Consider the following 16,582-nt stretch of genomic DNA (forward strand, 5'->3'; position numbering starts at 1 on the left):
CAGCAAAATGCTCAAGTCCCTGCTTCCTTCCTGTGCATTTAGCAGACATTTCCAGACAACAGAACTGACACAGCTCCCCACCCTTCCTTGTCACTCCCATCCTCCCTTTGCTGCTCGGTAATCCATTTTTGGAGGGAAGTGAGAACCACTCGCAATCAATCACCTGGGTTTAAAAACAAATCCTTTCCGACTGGGGTACAATTTTCTGCATTTACACGTGGGGCTGCAGAGTCGCTCCTGCCCGTGTGAGTGTGGGATGTCTGGAAAAGCCTGCCCCAGCCGTGGGCCCGAGGCAGGGCTGTGGGTGGGCAGCACTGGTGGCTCGCTCACGCTCTCTCTCAGCCCTCTCCACAGCGTGGGGTGGCGGTGGCAGGAATAAGGCTTTATTAAAAAATCCTCAGTCATGCGGTGCCAATCGCAGGCTTGGTGACGCAGCCTGGACAGTCTGGCTCAGCTTCCGAGGGTGGGAGACACAATGTGGTGGCTGCTTTGGCTTCTTTGGGTGTCTCTCTTTTTGGTAAGTAAAGGTAGAAAGGTGCTAAGGCTTGGCTGTCTCTCGGGCTGGACTTCTGGCACCTACGATCCATTCTTGTTCTCTAGGGAGGGTGTGTCCCTCTTCTCTCTCTCTGAAGACGGATGAAGAATTGCTGCTTTTATGAGCATATGTGCGTGGCGATGTGCTTTTATCTGGCCTAAAAACAACATGGCCTGGCCGATCGTTTTCAGAGCTAGATGTAAGGTGGTTTATGCATGTGGGAGCTACTTTTACCATCGGTGGAGGAAGTAGGGGGAGGGGAGATGTAACACACATAAGGCGCTCCAGGTTCTGTCGGCCAGGGGCCCCCAAGCACTGTGAAGATCTCACGGTGGCCCCTTGTCCCTTCCCTGGTGCTTTGTCCTGGGCTGCTTGCTCGCTTCCCACTCCATCCACGTTGTCATCACCCTCGTCACTGCCATTACCGTCATCACCGCCATCACCAGCCTCCTCCTCCTCCTCCTCATGGCCATCACCATCATCACCATTGTCCCTACCATCACCAGTATCCTCATCATCGCTGTGATCACGTCACCTTCACCACCACCACCACCACCACCATCACCATCAGCATCCAGTCTCCACATTGCTTCCCAGCCTTTGGGTTATTGCTTCCCGGAGCCCATTTCTGTTGAATTAGCTGTTCTTTGCTGGCAGGTTGGGGAGGGGTACCCACGGTTAGGAGGGTAGTAAGAAGAGGAGTTAATACAAGATGATGATGGGCATAGAGAACCCAAATGGGTGGGTGTTACTCTAAAAGAGGCCTCATGAGACTCAACTCATTTGGAATGTTCTTGGAAAATCCCACCTGTGATGGTTGATTTTATGTGTCAGTTTGACTTGGCTAAGAGATGCCCAGATAGCTGGTAGAACATTATTTCTGGGTGTGTCTATGAGGGTGTTTCTTGGAGAGATTAGCATTTGAGTCAGTAGATTGAGTAAAAAAGACCCTCCCACCAACGTGTGCAGGCATCATTCAATCCATCAAGGGTCCGAATAGAACAAAAAGGCGGAGGAAGGTGGGATCTATTTTGCTTGAGCTGGGAAGTCCTTGCCCTTGTCCTTGGACATCAGTGCTTCTGGTTCTCGGGCCTTTTGACTCGGACTGGGACTTGCATCATGGTTCTCAGGCCTTTGGATTCAGACCGAATAACACTGGCTTTCCTGGGTCTCTAGCTCACAGGTGGCAGACCGTGGCATTTCTCGGCCTCCAAAATCACGCGAGCCAATTCCAAGAAGTCTCTTCATATATATGTGTCTCTTACTGGTTCCGTTTTTCTGGAGAACCTTGACTGATATGTCACCCATACTACAGGCCCAGGAAAGAGCCAGTGGTACCTGTTCTCTTGAGCTCCCTCTTTGCCCTTACAGGGAAGATAAATTGCCCTCCGCTGATCCTCTTCACCAGTGCAGGCTGGAGCCTCACCTGACTAGTCGGGTTATCACTGCTTGTCCGCCTCTCCCAGGGCAGTGGGCCTCTTTGCATGCAGGACCTGTGGACTTCGCTTCCACGGTCCCCCCCACCGTCCCCCCCACCGCTTTCCGAGCACAGAGCCTGGATCACAGTGGATGCGCCGATGTGTGGCTGAACCGCCACTCTCTTCCCTCCCATGTTGGATGATGGAGGAATTGAAGTATTTAAACCTTAACACCTTTGCCAAAAAGCCTTGCTCTGCAGGCCTGAATATGTAATCAGCAGGTCAGCGCACTCATGCTGTTTCCTGTGCTCCTCACTGATTGGCGAGTGTTTTACCCATTCATTAAAGTTGTGGGACAGTGATATAGAAGGCCATCAAGGCTTCCGGGCTGGCGGAATGACTGACCCCCATCTGATCACTGACTGATGTCTGGCTTTAACTTGGCGGGAGTGGTTTTTCCTCTCCAGATCTCAGAGCCATTATTTGTCAAATGGAACTCAGGACTTGGTAACCTTTACATTCTGTCTGCTCTACGGTCCACCATGAAGCACAGAGAGAATTTTCCTGGCCAGACTGACTGCAAAAATAAAAAAAAAGAACCTCTTAGCATACACAGACATCTCAGCAAGGGCCATCTTAATAGCTGGCGCCAGAAATTCAGAAGAGGTGGTGATGTTGAAGAACAGAGCTGTGGAGCACAGATTGGAAGGAAGGGGTGGGGTCAGAGGGTACTGAAGTTGGGGAGGTGAACTCTTGGGTGTTTCATCTACCCATCTATCCATTCAGCACTTTCTTAGAACTTCCTGTCCTCAGAAACATACTCTATGTGAAGGAATGGGCTCGTGGCACAAAGGAGAGACGAGGGGGTTGAGTGGGAGTGCAGGTCTGTGGTGCAGCCGTGTTCTGAGGCTCTAGATGCTGTGTCTGATTGATTGATTGATTGATTTTAAAAAAATGTTTTATTTATTTCTGAGAGAGAGAGAGACAGCGTGAGCAGGGGAGGGTCATAGAGAGAGGGAGACACAGAATCCGAAGACAGGCTCCAGGCCCTGAGCTGTCAGCACAGAGCCTGACGCGGGGCTCGAACCCACGAACCATGAGATCATGACCTGAGCCGAAGTTGGACGCTCAATCAGCTGAGCCACCCAAGCACCCCGCACCCGTGTCTGATTTAGAAGCTGTTTGCTTCTCCCTTTGAGAAGGACACGCCCAGGGAAAACCAGTGCAAGGGAGGGATCCTCCTTTTTGTAATGATTCTTTCTGCGAGGCTCATACTGCTGATTATCTAAGAAACCGGTGGGCTGAACTTCTCGTCGAGACTAATTGTGAATTAGAGACAAGTCAGAATTCGGGAGTATTAGAGAAGACGAGTAATTGTGATATTTTTGGACAAAAGTATGTGTTCGTGCAAACTCCTGAATTAATTGAGTTAATGAATTATTAAGAATTGCTTGAGATGAGCACAGTTGTGGTCATAGGCTGGTAGGTTCTTGCTGTGAAAATAAGCAATTTAAACATTTCTCCTAAATACAAGACTGGGACCAAGGTCTAGAACTCTATGGACGGTGTCATTCCAATTATGTTGGGGAGGGAAAAAAAAGTCTGAGAAAATAGATGGGAAGGGAATACACCAGACTTTTAACAGCAGTTGAGTCTGATGGGACCATGAGTGGCTTTTCTTTCTTGCTTTTTCGCATTTGTCTACACTCTGAATTTTCACCAGTGGGTGTGTACTACTCCTGCAATGAGGGGGAAAAAGGTTTTGAAAGGAACACCACAGACACATTCCTCTGATAACCTTGTTTACCCTATTAATTTGCTTAGCGCACTTTTTTTTTTGGTTTTTATTTTTTTTATTTATTTCTAGGAGAGAGAGAGCGAGCGACAGCATGAGCAGGGGAGGATCAGAGAGAGAGGGAGTGACAGACTCTGAAACAGGCTCCAGGCTCTGAGCTGGCAGTCAGCACAGAGCCTGACGCGGGGCTCGAACCCACGAACCGCGGGATCATGACCTGAGCCGAAGTTGGACGCTTAACCGACTGAGCCACCCAGGCGCCCCGCACACTTTCTTTTTATAGTCAGACTGGCTGGAACCCACAAATTCCATAGTTGGGATGATTTGAATTAATGGAAATTTATCATAATACATCATTAGGGTTTGTTAATGCCATCTAAATTCAATACTGAGTAACTCTATTAACTGGAATATGAAGAAAGATGTTCTGAGTCTTCCTAGTCCACCATTTCAACATGGCAGAGGGTGGAGTCTGTGGTCTAGAATATGTTTCTTCTTTTTCACTTGCTCGAATTTGGGCGTTGACTTTGTTTCTTGACCTCGAAGGAGCCTTTGTGGCTCCCACTGGGTCTACCTGGGGTATTTTAAGGAGGTGGTCTGGTGTTCTGCACCACCCGTGCCTGGTCTCCCCTTCCATTGCTGGTCCTTTGCTTTTCTCATCACAGGGGCTCAGCACAGTGGAACCTCCTCCAGAGATAATCTCCTTGCCGTTTGTCGGCCGGGCCGCTCTTCAGCTCCCTTTTGGAAAATAGCCTTTTCAGTTCCCTATTCTTGCCCTTCCCTCGTCACCGCCCGAGAGTAAACCTGCTGGCCTCCATCTCCTTCCAGCTGGAGGCTTCTTGGGCGTGATCCTTCCCCACTTCCTGTGCTGCTCCTGCCTCGGACCTTGGGTTGACTTGGGTTGATGTTGGGTTGGTGTTGGGTTGACTTGGGTTGACTCGATTTACTGGCTGGGAAGCAGGACCCTCTCAGCCTGGGTTAGGGCCATGCCTGACTTTCGGTGGCATCCTTCCAGAACTTCTCAGGCTGTTATTCCCATCATTTTTCAGAGGTTTACTGTGTCTGAGTCCAGGATATTGAATCAGCAGTGGAAAGTTATGAAGTCGAGGCCAATCATCAGAGATTGGCAGATATCAAGGATTAATTTCAGGTTGAAGGAGGGAGGAAGACCTGCAGGCAAATAGTGTTGCCATCAGTCGTAGCCTTTGCTACTAGCTCAGGGTCTGCTTACGGTTTCTTGGACTTGAAGTTTTTAAAAATCGCATCGTTGTAGTCTGCCGTCCACAGTTGTGATCTTGAGAAGGAAAGTCATTGTCAGCAAAATTCCACACACATCTGGTAAACTGTTTCAGGATCTTAACCAGAAGGAAACCATATTTAAAAATTAGTGTGGCTACAGTGCTCAGAAATGATTACTTTTGAAAGCTGGGTCCTCGGTTTACTGCAGGATTTCACAGGGAGGCAGGAAGGAAGTCCTCTAGACACTGCAAACAGGTAGGTTACCATGGAGACCGGGCGTGTCCCTGGGTATCCCGTGGTCGGGAAAAGGAGTAAATGAGCCTTACTTCTACTTCTCAAATGGTGTGTGTGAATGCAGTTTTTCTAAACACAGGTCATATGCTTTCTTGACGTGGCATCGGTAACATTCCTGACATAATTTTGCCCTCCTTTCTGGTTGCCTAATTGTTAATGCCGCGTACGCCTACCTTTCCGGCCACACACGCATAAATGCATCCCAGGAGCACGGTTCAAAGAACAACCAGAACAAAATCTTTTAATAAAGCTGGGGGGNTCAGTGTGAGTGATGATTGCTCTGTATAGTTTGGCAAATTGGTTCGATGCTTGTATATTGCATGCGGGGCTGGGCCCTGGAGGATGCCAGCGCACAGGATGCTGGGGCCCTGCCCTTGCGGACGGAGCGCATTAGTTACAGTTGTGACCCGTAAAAGACAGTGTGAAGCCGAGGAGGGGCCCTGGGCGCTGCCCCCCTCCCCCCCCACTCCTGGCTCACTCGGTCAGCCCCAGAGCCAGAAACAGCCTTCTACAGCATCAGCGGCTGGAGGCCCCCGGTGGGCACCCCTGCCGCTCTGTCTCCTGCCAGATGGTTCTCTGTGGTCACTTTACCTGTGACTGGCACGTCCACGCTTTGGCCTCCCTTCTGCAACCCACCGCAGCCTCGCCACCGGATGGCCCTTTTGGCACAGGCTTGTTAACTGGCAGGGGCCTCGTGTGGCCTTGTCACAGCCCGAAGACGCTGCACGTGGGTGAGGAGCAGACCTGGTGGCCCCTCCGGACGTCGGCGGTGTTGAGGAGGCGGCCGACCCCAGCCTCTGTGTACACCAGGGTTTGACCAGTGAGCTCGGTCTTACGGCCGCAGGGGACGCCGTCATCGGGACAAGAAAACAGCCTTCAGGCCCCTGATGTCCTGGCCTAGAGGCTTCCTGCCTCGTTGAGCTGCAGAAGGGTGACCCCAGACTAGAGAGGTCTCTTCTTGACGCTGGACTGCCCTCTGTCCTAATGGGCCATGAACCGGTAATTCCTTTTAAAAACAGCCTTTCTTGGTCCCCTTCCAGAGGTGTAAGCAGCACCCACCAGGACCTTCCCCGTGCAGGTCCCTTGGGTCTGCTGGGAGAACTTCCCTGGAGTATTTGTTTCCTTGTCTGAAATGGGAATTGTAAAACCTCCCTCCCAGGACTGTTGTAGGAAATAGCCACTGGACCTTTTTTTTTTTTTAAATGAAGTTTATTTATTTATTTTTGAGAGAGACAGAGAGAGCATAAACAGGGGTGGGGCAGAGACAGAGGGGGACAGAGGATCCGAAGCAGGCTCCATGCTGACAGCACAGAGCCCAACGCGGGGTTCGAACCCACCAACCGCGAGATCGTGGCCTGAGCCGGAGTTGGACGCTTAACCGACTGAACCCCCCAGGCGCCCCAGCCATTGCACCAGCGCTGTATTAGTGGAAGGGCCGCCGCCGCCGCCGCCACCATGATCACTGATCTCGTTATAGTCACATCCTGCAGCCCCTGACACATGAGTTAGGGTTAGCTGGGTCTTTATGGCTCCCCCTGTGGAATCGGAGTTCGGAGTCTTCTTTTCCTCCTCCCGGGCTGGGGTCAGCCTGTGGTTTTCATTTTCCCCCTGCAAGATGTCAGCCCTCAGAGGAGGCCCGCAGAACGTCTTGTCCGAGACCCACAAAAGAAATGGAAATTTGTATCTGCTCACTCATCCTCTGGGACTGTCAGATCCGCTCCGTCTTTCTGTCTGCCGGGCAGGGGAGGAACTGGCTGCTTGCGGGGAGGGCGGCCTGGAAACCTACTGGTCAGATTGAAAACACTTGTTCAAATACAGACAGTCAAGCTTGGCTTAAATCAGAGCGTGTGTTCAGCAAGCGGCTCTCCCTTAAACCCACCCCCGGCTCCCAGCCAGCTGCTGGGGTCAGAGGGTCACCTTTGTTGGGGACCAGAGACGCAGGGGTGGGTGGGGCAGGGACGGGCCCTGTACGGCACTCTGGGATTTTTTTTCACATCTGACTTTCACCTGCTAAGTGGAGCTGGTCCTGGTCTGCAGGGCGCTCCCCGTCTCTGGCCTTGGGCCTTGGGTCTTGGGTTATGGGGACAGAGAACAGTCCCCTTGACTCATTGGAACTCCCCCCCAGCCCCGACCTCGTGAGCACCCACACATCCTTCAAGAAGCAAGCGGGGCCTCTTGTGCCGGTTGGTACCTTTTTTCCCCTCCTGTGCTCGATGCACCTGTACTCTGCCCTCCTTGTTAGGGCGTCTTTTAGATGAAACAGCATTAAAAAAAAATCAGTCTTTCTTCTCAGCAGACAGAATCTTCTGGAGATTGGAGACCGAACATGTGCCCATTCATCTTTCTATTCCCTGTTACGCTTTGCGCTGGGCCTAGAACTGGCCCGTGCGGTGGATGGATGGTCAGTGGAATTGGTAGTGAGTGACCGAGGGAGCTCCAGGTGAAGGCCCCCACGGGAGCCCCCCCACGGGCACCCCCACATGGGCACCGCTTATGCCACAGCCCCAGGACTCACCACCGCCTCCAGGCTTGAACTGCACCTCAGTTAGAATGAAAATAGGAAAAGTGCAAGTAACTGGCACTGTCCTAAATGGCCCTTTATCTCAGGTAATGAGAATTAGCTCCATTCATTCATTCATTCATTCATTCATTCGACAGTTACCCAGTGCCTACTATACACCTGGGATTCTAGGCACAAGGGATGTGTCTGTCGATGGGGGAAAAAATCTCTTGGAATCTTCTAGGAACTCACTCATTGTTACTACTCCACACACCTTGAACTAATGCACCAAGCATTCTAATCAAATTAGCTCCTAAATGTGATGGAAGAAGAGTCTAACAATGAACTTCAACGGGCAGAAGGTCCTAGCGTCTTCTCAGGGAAAAAAAAAAAAAAGGAAAATTAAGCAAAACGTGCTTCCAGAAAGTCAGTGACGGCTTTTTCCGAACATGAAAATGCTAACTTACTAGCTTGCTTCGTGCTGTTTTAAGGGTCCTCGTATTTAAAAACTCACCCACCCTGTTGTTATGAAGGGTGAAACCCAGATGTGGAGTTATGTAAAAGCCAATTAAAATAAATTAAATGCAAATACAGTGTCATTGTGATGTAAATGTTGAGGACTGGATCAATGGAGGTTGTGGAAATGCCAAAGTTGTTAAGACTTTGGTTGCCATGACAACCGCGCTCCACCGGTGAGCCGGTCTGTTACCTGGGAATTCTTCCCAGTCTGCCCTTCTCTCCGGGCAGGGGTGGGGCTCACTGGAGTGAGGTCCCAGTCCAGCCAGGCTCCCTGTTTTGAGCGTGACCTTGGGAAGAAAGCCACTTCCCGCCTGCCTCAGTTTCCTCCCTCTCGGGACCGCCACTCCGTGGCTGTGAGTGTGGCATAGCCACGCAGCACTTCTCGGAAATGACCGCAGTAATTTTGAGATTTCTGACAGGCCTGCTGGCTTCCAGGCTGCCCTTTTGGGAAAGCAGGGTGACAGCCGAGGGGAGGGGAGGGGGCTGCTCTAGCCCTGCTTCATCAGTCTTCCCTGCCCTTTGGTGAAAGTGCAGCTCTCTGTCATCCTGGCCAATGGCCAGCAAGTACCTGCTTGCTCTGGTTTGAGTGAGTGTGTGGGGGTGAGGCGTGGGGGGCGGTTGTTGGGATTTAACCCACCAGCTGCCATGATCCCATCTTCTCAGGGGCTCTCGGTTCACAGACTTGCTCTCCAGCCATCATTTCAGTGAGCTGGCTTCCTCCGGAGCCCCAGCCTCTGGGGCCACAATCATTTTACAGGCGACGGATTTACAGACGTTGGGATTCAAGAGTGACTTGTCCAAGGTCACAGGGCTCTAAGGCAGCCGGGCCAGGATCGCCTTGGCTCCTGAGTGCCTGGCAGAGATGGGGCTGTGTCCCAGGGAAGCCCACGCTTCTGCAGATGCCTGCTCAGAGCCGGCCCAGCCCCCTCCTCCTCCAAACTCCACCCGGCCAGGCCTCTCGCTTCCTAACCCTGGGCCCAGCGCCTCCGCGATGTCTCCTTCGGGGCGTCCCTGCCAAGAAACTTCTTAAGCTTTTGGATGTGCTTTTAGGATGTCAGGATCCAGAAGTGCAAGTGTACAGGAAGCCTCTGTGCTCTCATCTGGGAGGAGGGCCCGGGAGCACCTGCCTGGTGCCTCCTGGCTGACGTCCTGTGCCGCGCTCCTGCTTTGCCGGCTAAACTGGGGCTAATTAGTGCCTCCGCAGGCCTGCACTGCTGCCCTCGTTGAATGAGACCCGACTGGCCTCTTTCCACTCGACAGGGCCGTGGGTCACCAGGGGTTGGTTGTTGGGAAACGATGCAGCAATTGGGGATTTTTAAACTCTGTAGGAACTAGGTTGTCGGCACCCACATTATTTAACTCTCTGCAGGGCAGCCTGACTGTTCAGCGGAACGTGAGGCCCCGGAGGATGCCAAGGGCCGTGAGCTCGGGGGCTGGATGGGCACCCCGTGTCCCCGCGCTGCAGTGGCCAGAGCCCCTCCTGGTGTGACCGCCAGCTGGGTGCTCACCCACTGCCCTGGGCTGGGATAAGCCCAGGAGGCAGCAGTGTGCTCTGAGGAGAGGTGTAGTTCCAGCCTTGCCCAGGGGGAATAACGTTTTTAAAAGTATTATTATTTTTTTCTCTCTTTTAATTTCTTTTTCTAATATAGACAGCACAAGCAGGGGAGGGGCAGAGAGAGAAGGAGAAATGGAATCCTAAGAAGGCTCCAGGCTCTGAGCTGTCAGCACAGAGCCTGATGCGGGGCTCGAACTCACGAACCATGAGACTGGATGCTGAGGGTGGACGCTTAACTGACTGAGCCGTCCTGGGGGGAATAAAGGTTAATGGACTCGGCCATATTTTCTTGCAGTTGCTTCTTTAAGTGCAGAGGGGTCTCTGCAGAGGGCCGCTGGCTGTGGGGCCACAAGCACGTCACCGGGAAATTGGGAGTCGCTCTTCCTGTGTGTTGAAGGAGGCCCGTGTATCATCTCTGTCACCCTCAGGCTCTTAAATAAAGCGGATGGCCGGAACCCTGTGGCTGATCCTGCTTTCCAGGCTGTGACCTTTGAAACTTTTCCTTGACCTCCAAAACCTTGACCAGCCACTCCTTGTGGGCGTGGGGTTGGCCTCCGGTAGAGCTGGCTGGACACTTGGGCGGGACATTAGCAGCTTCGGGGCACCCTGGCCCCTCACCCTTCGCCCCCTCCCCGAGCCTCAGTGTCCCCACCCGGGAGTTCAGCGAGGCCACCGGCCCTGCCAGCTTTCGGGTTAGGCTGTGACTCCGAGGGAGAGCGTGTGCCGTTGGCTTGCAGCCCGTGGTGCCCTGCGTGAGGGCGTTCTCTTTCCTTCTCAGCGGCAACAGCGGTGAATACACGAGACACGTCGTCTCTCCCTTTGGGGAGAATTGGGGCACTGTGACACACACTCTGGCGTTTAGAGAAGGCTTGCCCCCTTCCCCCTCCCGTGACTTTGGAGTTGGCCGGTGCTCGCTAACAGATGCGCCCCGCTCTCAGCCGGGGCCGCTGGCCCCCGCCTCCTCCCCCGCCCCACNTTGTCCCGCTGCCTGGAGCACGTGGGGCTGAGCCCTACTGTAGCCTGTGGGCCCCGTACCTTAGATAGAAGGAAGTCGTGCCCCAAGTCACCTGAGTCTGCCTGGAATCCAGCCTCACCTCCCCATGACCCCTGTGATTTGCAGCCACGCCTAAGGGTTGGAGAAATACCGGACGCTGTTCTAGATTCGGTTAGGATTTAAGAAGCGTGCATTTCGTGGATGTGGGTTCTGTAATCCCAGAGGGAATAAGGCGGCTCCTCGGGTCCTACTGCGGGCCGTTACTGATCCCTCACGACGGCTAGTGGAGGGGTGAGACCCCGGCTCTGTTTCTTGGCCCCGTGAGCCCCACGCAAGTCACTTAACTGCTCCGAGCCTCAGTTTCCTCACGTGTACACTGTACCGTCAAGAGGATTATATGAGCTAGTTCGCATTAAAGTGCGACAGTCAGTTTAGCTTATTAGCGTCAGGGCTCCGTTGGCTTTTTTCTGAAGTACGTTCACGCCTGAACGGGAACGGATCTGCCCGTCATCTGTGGGTGTAAGTCCCCTCACCTTCAGCCAGGACCTAATTTTGGCCAAGAGCCTCGTCTTGTTCTGCTAGAGAGAATGGTGCTATTCGGAGCCAAACTGTACGGGACTTAATTCTCGGGGTAGCATTCTCTGCAGATGGTGTCAACGCTAATGACTTACTATATATGTATTCACAAGTGGGTGATCGATGGTTAACACCAGACCCGTAACTCTTCATTTCCTGACTGATGCTGGTGTAGTAGAAGTTTCATTTGTGGTGGCCTGTTAGGTTCCGTAAGTGTAAAGATACATACGTCGAGGCCAGTTTCTGTCCACGAGCTGTTCGTGCACCTCTGGAGCAGCCTGGCCCCACGTGGCATGGAGGGGTGGCTGCGGGGCCACCCGTGCACTTGGCTCTGTGTGTGGGCTCGGGCACTCTCCGCAGTAGGCAGGCGATGACAAAGATCCTATTATATAGCGAGGACACTCAGGCCCAGAGAGGTTAAGTGCCTTCTCCGAGGGTTCATAGCTCCAAAGTGACAATGTGCATTGGAACTCGGTATGACGGACTCCAGGCTGGAACGGTGCCTAGCATGAAGCGGGTGCTCAGCTAAATTTATTGTCCAGGATCTGGATTCCTCGCCCAGGTGAACACTCTCTACCCCAGATGTTAGGAGCTGTGGGGGGAGGGGTCGTTGGGGAAGATTATTAAAATGCAACTTGCTGTTCCCAGCCCACCCCTCGGGCATCAGGGACCGTAGGGCTGAGCCTCCAAATGCCTTTGAGCTGCGCTGGGGGGATTCTGCGCGCCCGGGAGTTAGAACCCACTGCCCCAGCTTTGTGGAGTCTAGCCCCTTACCCGTCTTGTGGCGGAAAGGAGAGTGGCCTACCCCTCAGCCCCCCACCCCCAGAAAGGGGTCCGCATCCTGATCCCTGGAGCCTGTGACTACCTTACAGGGGCTTCGGACGTGATGAAGATTGGGGACCGTGACTCTGGGACAGCATCCCGGTTCATCCAGGTGGCCCAGTGTCGTCACACGAGCCCTTGGGGCCGGGCCTCCCCCAGCTGCAGCCTGATGGCGGTATGACTAAGAATGAGCAGAGAGATGCAGTGAAATGCTGCTGCTGGCTTTGCAGAGGAGTCCAGGGCCACCAGCCAAGAGCTGCGGGCAGCCCGCAGAAGCCGGGGCAGGCATGGATTCTCCCCTGGAGCCCCCAGCGCCGACGCAGCCCTGTGGCACCTCCGTCCCAGCTAGACTGGTCTCTTCCTTGTTGCTCCGCACCCCGGCCCCTTGGCCCCATCCCTGCCCAGGGCCCGGATGCCCGGATGCCCGGCGCGCCCTGGGCCGGCCCGGTTCCCAGCTGCGGGAACGCTGCGCAGCGGATCCAGCTGACAAAGCGCGCTTGGAGTGGTGCCGGCTCGGCCTTAGACTTGACTGGTCACACGTCTTCTAAATGAAGTGGCCTGTCCGCGCAGGGGTGCAGGCCGCCGCCATGTGGAGCCGTGCGGGGCTCCGAGGGTCTGGCTGCTTCTTTCCATCGCGCTCTCCTGCTGCCTGCGCACCCACACGGTCTGCAGCCCTCAGAACATTTCCTGTTACTTACATCGTGGTCCTTTTGATTTTTTTTTTTTCCCTTGAAACCCAAGACTTGACTTTGTACGGTTTTTGTGGTGAGCTAGACATGTTTTATTTTTCCGAGTGGCCCGGTGATCGAGTGTGTGACGAGGGCCTTGTAACGGGAGTCGGTGAGGCCCGCCTGGCGGTCCCGCTGTAGACACCTCTGATGAGGAGGAAAGGTGATCAGTCTTGAACTTGAACGCTCTCATGGGGATATCCTTAGTCCTTTAAGGACAGTGGTTGGGAGCATTAGCTTTGGAGGGGGCTGGGGGACTTGGGTCCCATGCTGTCCCTCCCAGCCTCCTACTGGTGCGTTATTTAACGATGCCACTCTCTGACGGGGGTGCGTAAACCACAGAAATGTGTCTTCTCGCTGTCCTGGGGGCTGAAGACTGAGATCGGGGTGTCACAGCCTGGTTCGTTTCCTCTGAGCTTCTCTCCTTGGCTTGTAGATGGCTGTCTTGCTGGGGCCTCACGTGGCTGTCCCTCTGTGTGCGTCTGTCCCCTGGTTTCTTCCTCCTTTTTAAAAATTGTTTTTAATGTTTTATTTATTGCCAGAGAGAGAGAGAGAGACAGCGTGAGCAGGGGAGGGGCAGAGAGAGAGGGAGACACAGAATCCGAAGACAGGCTCAGGCCCTGAGCTGTCAGCACAGAGCCCGACGCGAGGCTCGAACCCACGAACCATGAGATCATGACCTGAGCCAAAGTCGGACGCTTAACCCACTGAGCCCCCCAGGCACCCCTAGTTTCCTCCTCCTTATAAGGCCACCAGTCAGACTGGGTTTGGTCGACCCATGTGCCTGTATCCTAATCACCTCTGTAAAGAACCTGTCTCCACAAAAGGTCACATTCTGAGGTCCTGGGGTTAGGGCGTCAGCATATGGATTTTGGAAGGGAGTTCCCATTCATGCGGGAATTACCGGGCTCCCCTAATCAGGCTGGTAAGGGATTAATTGAAGTGATGATGTATTTAAGTGCTTAGCCCACTCAGGAGGTGGCAGCCAGCACCTACCGTGGAAAATAGGGAGGAGTCTTTGAGTGCCTCTTCCATGCCAGTCTGGGCTCTTGCTGGATGAGAACTTGCTTTAAGATGCCAGCACTTGCTGTCTGTGTTGTGCTTCTCCCAGAAGGTGGACCCTGACCGCCTAGCAGAGAATGAAGATACCCGGGGCCCAGACCCGCAGGCTGCTGCGTCCGGGCCTGGGGATCTGCATTGGAAGTAAGCATTCCGGGCACACTAACTACAGTTTGAGACGCGCGGCGCCAGGCCTTGCTGCTTCTGCCTCGATAGTGCGCTGGCGTCCGCGGCCCTCTCGCCTGCTGCCCTGGCGTCATCTCGGCCCATCCTCACTCCTCTCCTGGGGGCTGGGCTGTCCCACCGCCCTGGTCGGCTCCATGTCCATCCCACACCTCTGTCTGGTCTCCCGGCTGCAGGGGTGAGTCCCCCGAGCCCCACACGATGGCACCGCCCTCCGGCTACACGCTTCGAGGACTTGCCAGGGGTCCTTGAGGGCACCTTGCAGAGGGCACGTCAGGCTCAGGGGACCGCGGGTGGCCAGGTGGGTCCTGTCCCGGCTCCTGCCCCGCATCCGGCGCCCCCGGCCCCAGGCTTCGAGAACTGTCTGCCATCTGCTGAACACGGCATCTCTTGTGCCTCCACGGCTCTGTGCGTGCCCTTCTGCCACCCCGGGCCCTCCTGGGCACCCCTCCTCCCGCGTTTCCTCCTGCCGTGTTCTTGCGCCCGGGGCTGGGCCCTCCTTCGTGTCCTTCTCGGCGCTGAGCACCATTTCCGAACCCGGGGGACACTCAGGAAGCGTGCGTTGGCCGTGTGGACGTGAGAAGTGATCTTCCAGGGTGATAGACACGCTCCCCGTAACTGCTTTGAGGCTGCGTCACGGCCAGCGGCCAGGCTGAGAGGGGCAGCCGCCCTTGCTGCGTGTGCCCTGCGGGCGGGGCTGTGCGGGCCTCTCACTGCACGGCCCGGACCTTCGTGAGTTCACGTGTCCTGTACCGTTTCTGCCTCCTCCTCCGTGCAGGGCTCCGTGTTCTCTGCGGCGGCTTCCTCCTCCCCGTCTGATGTGCTGCTTCCCATCTTCCGCGGACTTGGAAGTGAGCTTCTGGCAGGTGTTGGCTGCACGGGCCACATGGTGGTGGCCCTGGCTGAGCTTGCTGCCTGTGCTGGTGGCTGGGCGTGCCATGTGCCCTGGGCAGGGCGTGGCTTGGGGGCCGTGTGTCCCCTGTTGTCAATTCACGAGGGAGCCCCGTGTCACCTGTTGTCATTTCAGGAGGGAGCTCTGTGTCACCTGTGTCGTCTCAGGAGGGAGCCCTGTGACACTTGCTGTCATTTCCTGCCCCCCGGCTTCTGGCTGTGCTGTCGTTTGCCGCGCACCTGGGCTGCCAGCTGGGCCCCAGCGTGAGCCCTGCTCCGGGTGGGCGTGAGGTCTCGTTGAACCATAGGTAACTGCTCCCGTGGAGGCAGGGGGAGGGAGGGGAGTAACTCGGGGAAGTGAGGGGCGAGCAGCTCTGCCTCCTCTCTGCCCCACCCCCCAGCGGCACCCTGTGTCTGCAGTTAGTGAGCTTCTGGGTGAGGTTTCGTTTGAAAATCCTCAGCCAGAGTTTCTGAGGACACTAAGCCAGGCGATCGCTAAGGCCCTTCCAGGACTAACCTTCTTTGTGCTTTGGAACAAGTCCCTTTATAGCGGCAGGTGTGTGCACTAGAGGTCACTAAGGTCAGGTAGGCCCGTCCTGGCTGTCCCTACGAGCTGTCACGGCCGCCAAGAAAGGGCAGGTGAGGCGTCGTGGGGTGTGGTGGGGGGGGGTCTCTCTGATGTTGTGGGGGGCCTGACCTTTGTCTTCCTTGGGCACCCCCAGGGTTCCCCTGCGGGGCACTTCAGGCCGGATGAGTGTAGACTAAGCCTCAGGGGCATGAGCACAGCTTTGGGGAGCAGGTGACGTGTGAGGTCCACTCCCGAGCCGATGGGGATGGCGGGTGCTGGAGGCGGGGTGCCCCGGGTGTCGTGGCGGGTCAGCAGGGGCGCCCGGTAGGGGAGAAGGGGCCCCCGTCATCCTCTGACCAAACCCAGAGGCGCCAGGGAGCTGAGACGGGCTCCCTGAGTGTCTGCCGTCTAACGAAGCCCGTCGAGCTCACGGCTCAGTGCTGGGTGTGGATGTGCCCGGCGGTGCCTGGAGACAGGCTGCCGTCCCCGGACTTCCCGTGTCCTGCAGCGAGCGTCCGGAGTGCGTCCTTCCTCCCGGCGCAGACGGACGGACGGACGGACGGACGGACAGGAGAGCGGAAGCACTTGTTTGGCCGAGACCGTGGTCCTTATCTGCGTCCTCTCTCCCTTCCGACTTGCGTGGAGGGTTACCGAGGGCGACTCCGGGGGGAAGTGCCGTGCCCGAGGTCACCAGAGTTGGCCGGATCCCTGGCCCCTGGCCCGGCACTGATTTTCCCCACGCCCCCTCCCGCTGGCTGCCTCTCTCCTTCTCCTTCTTCTGGTCTCAGCATTTACCCTTCACGCCTCCGAAGGCTTCTCGGCGGCTCGGAGTGAACCGTGGTCCCCGACCTTTTCCTAACTGTGTGTCTAAGGCCCACCTGCCCGGCCTGCCCCCGCTTCGGGCAG

The 16,582-nt window shown here is 55.4% G+C and overlaps 1 protein-coding gene across 2 annotated transcripts in view; it reads left to right on the forward strand.

Annotated features, from left to right (window-relative positions):
- HPCAL1 (hippocalcin like 1) overlaps positions 1-16,582 on the forward strand; it is a 113,995-nt gene that overhangs the window by 10,321 nt on the left and 87,092 nt on the right. Inside the window, exon 1 of one of the 2 annotated variants that reach the window (XM_077750961.1) lies at positions 499-517. The exons of the other annotated variant lie outside the window; for it this stretch is intronic. The gene's annotated coding sequence lies outside the window, so the exon portion shown is untranslated. Of the gene's footprint in view, positions 1-498; positions 518-16,582 lie in introns of those variants that run through there. 2 annotated transcript variants of the gene reach the window in all.

The sequence above is a fragment of the Crocuta crocuta genome, unplaced genomic scaffold (assembly GCF_008692635.1).
Source record: "Crocuta crocuta isolate KB4526 unplaced genomic scaffold, BGI_CrCroc_1.0 scaffold129, whole genome shotgun sequence".
Classification (NCBI taxonomy): Eukaryota; Metazoa; Chordata; class Mammalia; order Carnivora; family Hyaenidae; genus Crocuta; species Crocuta crocuta.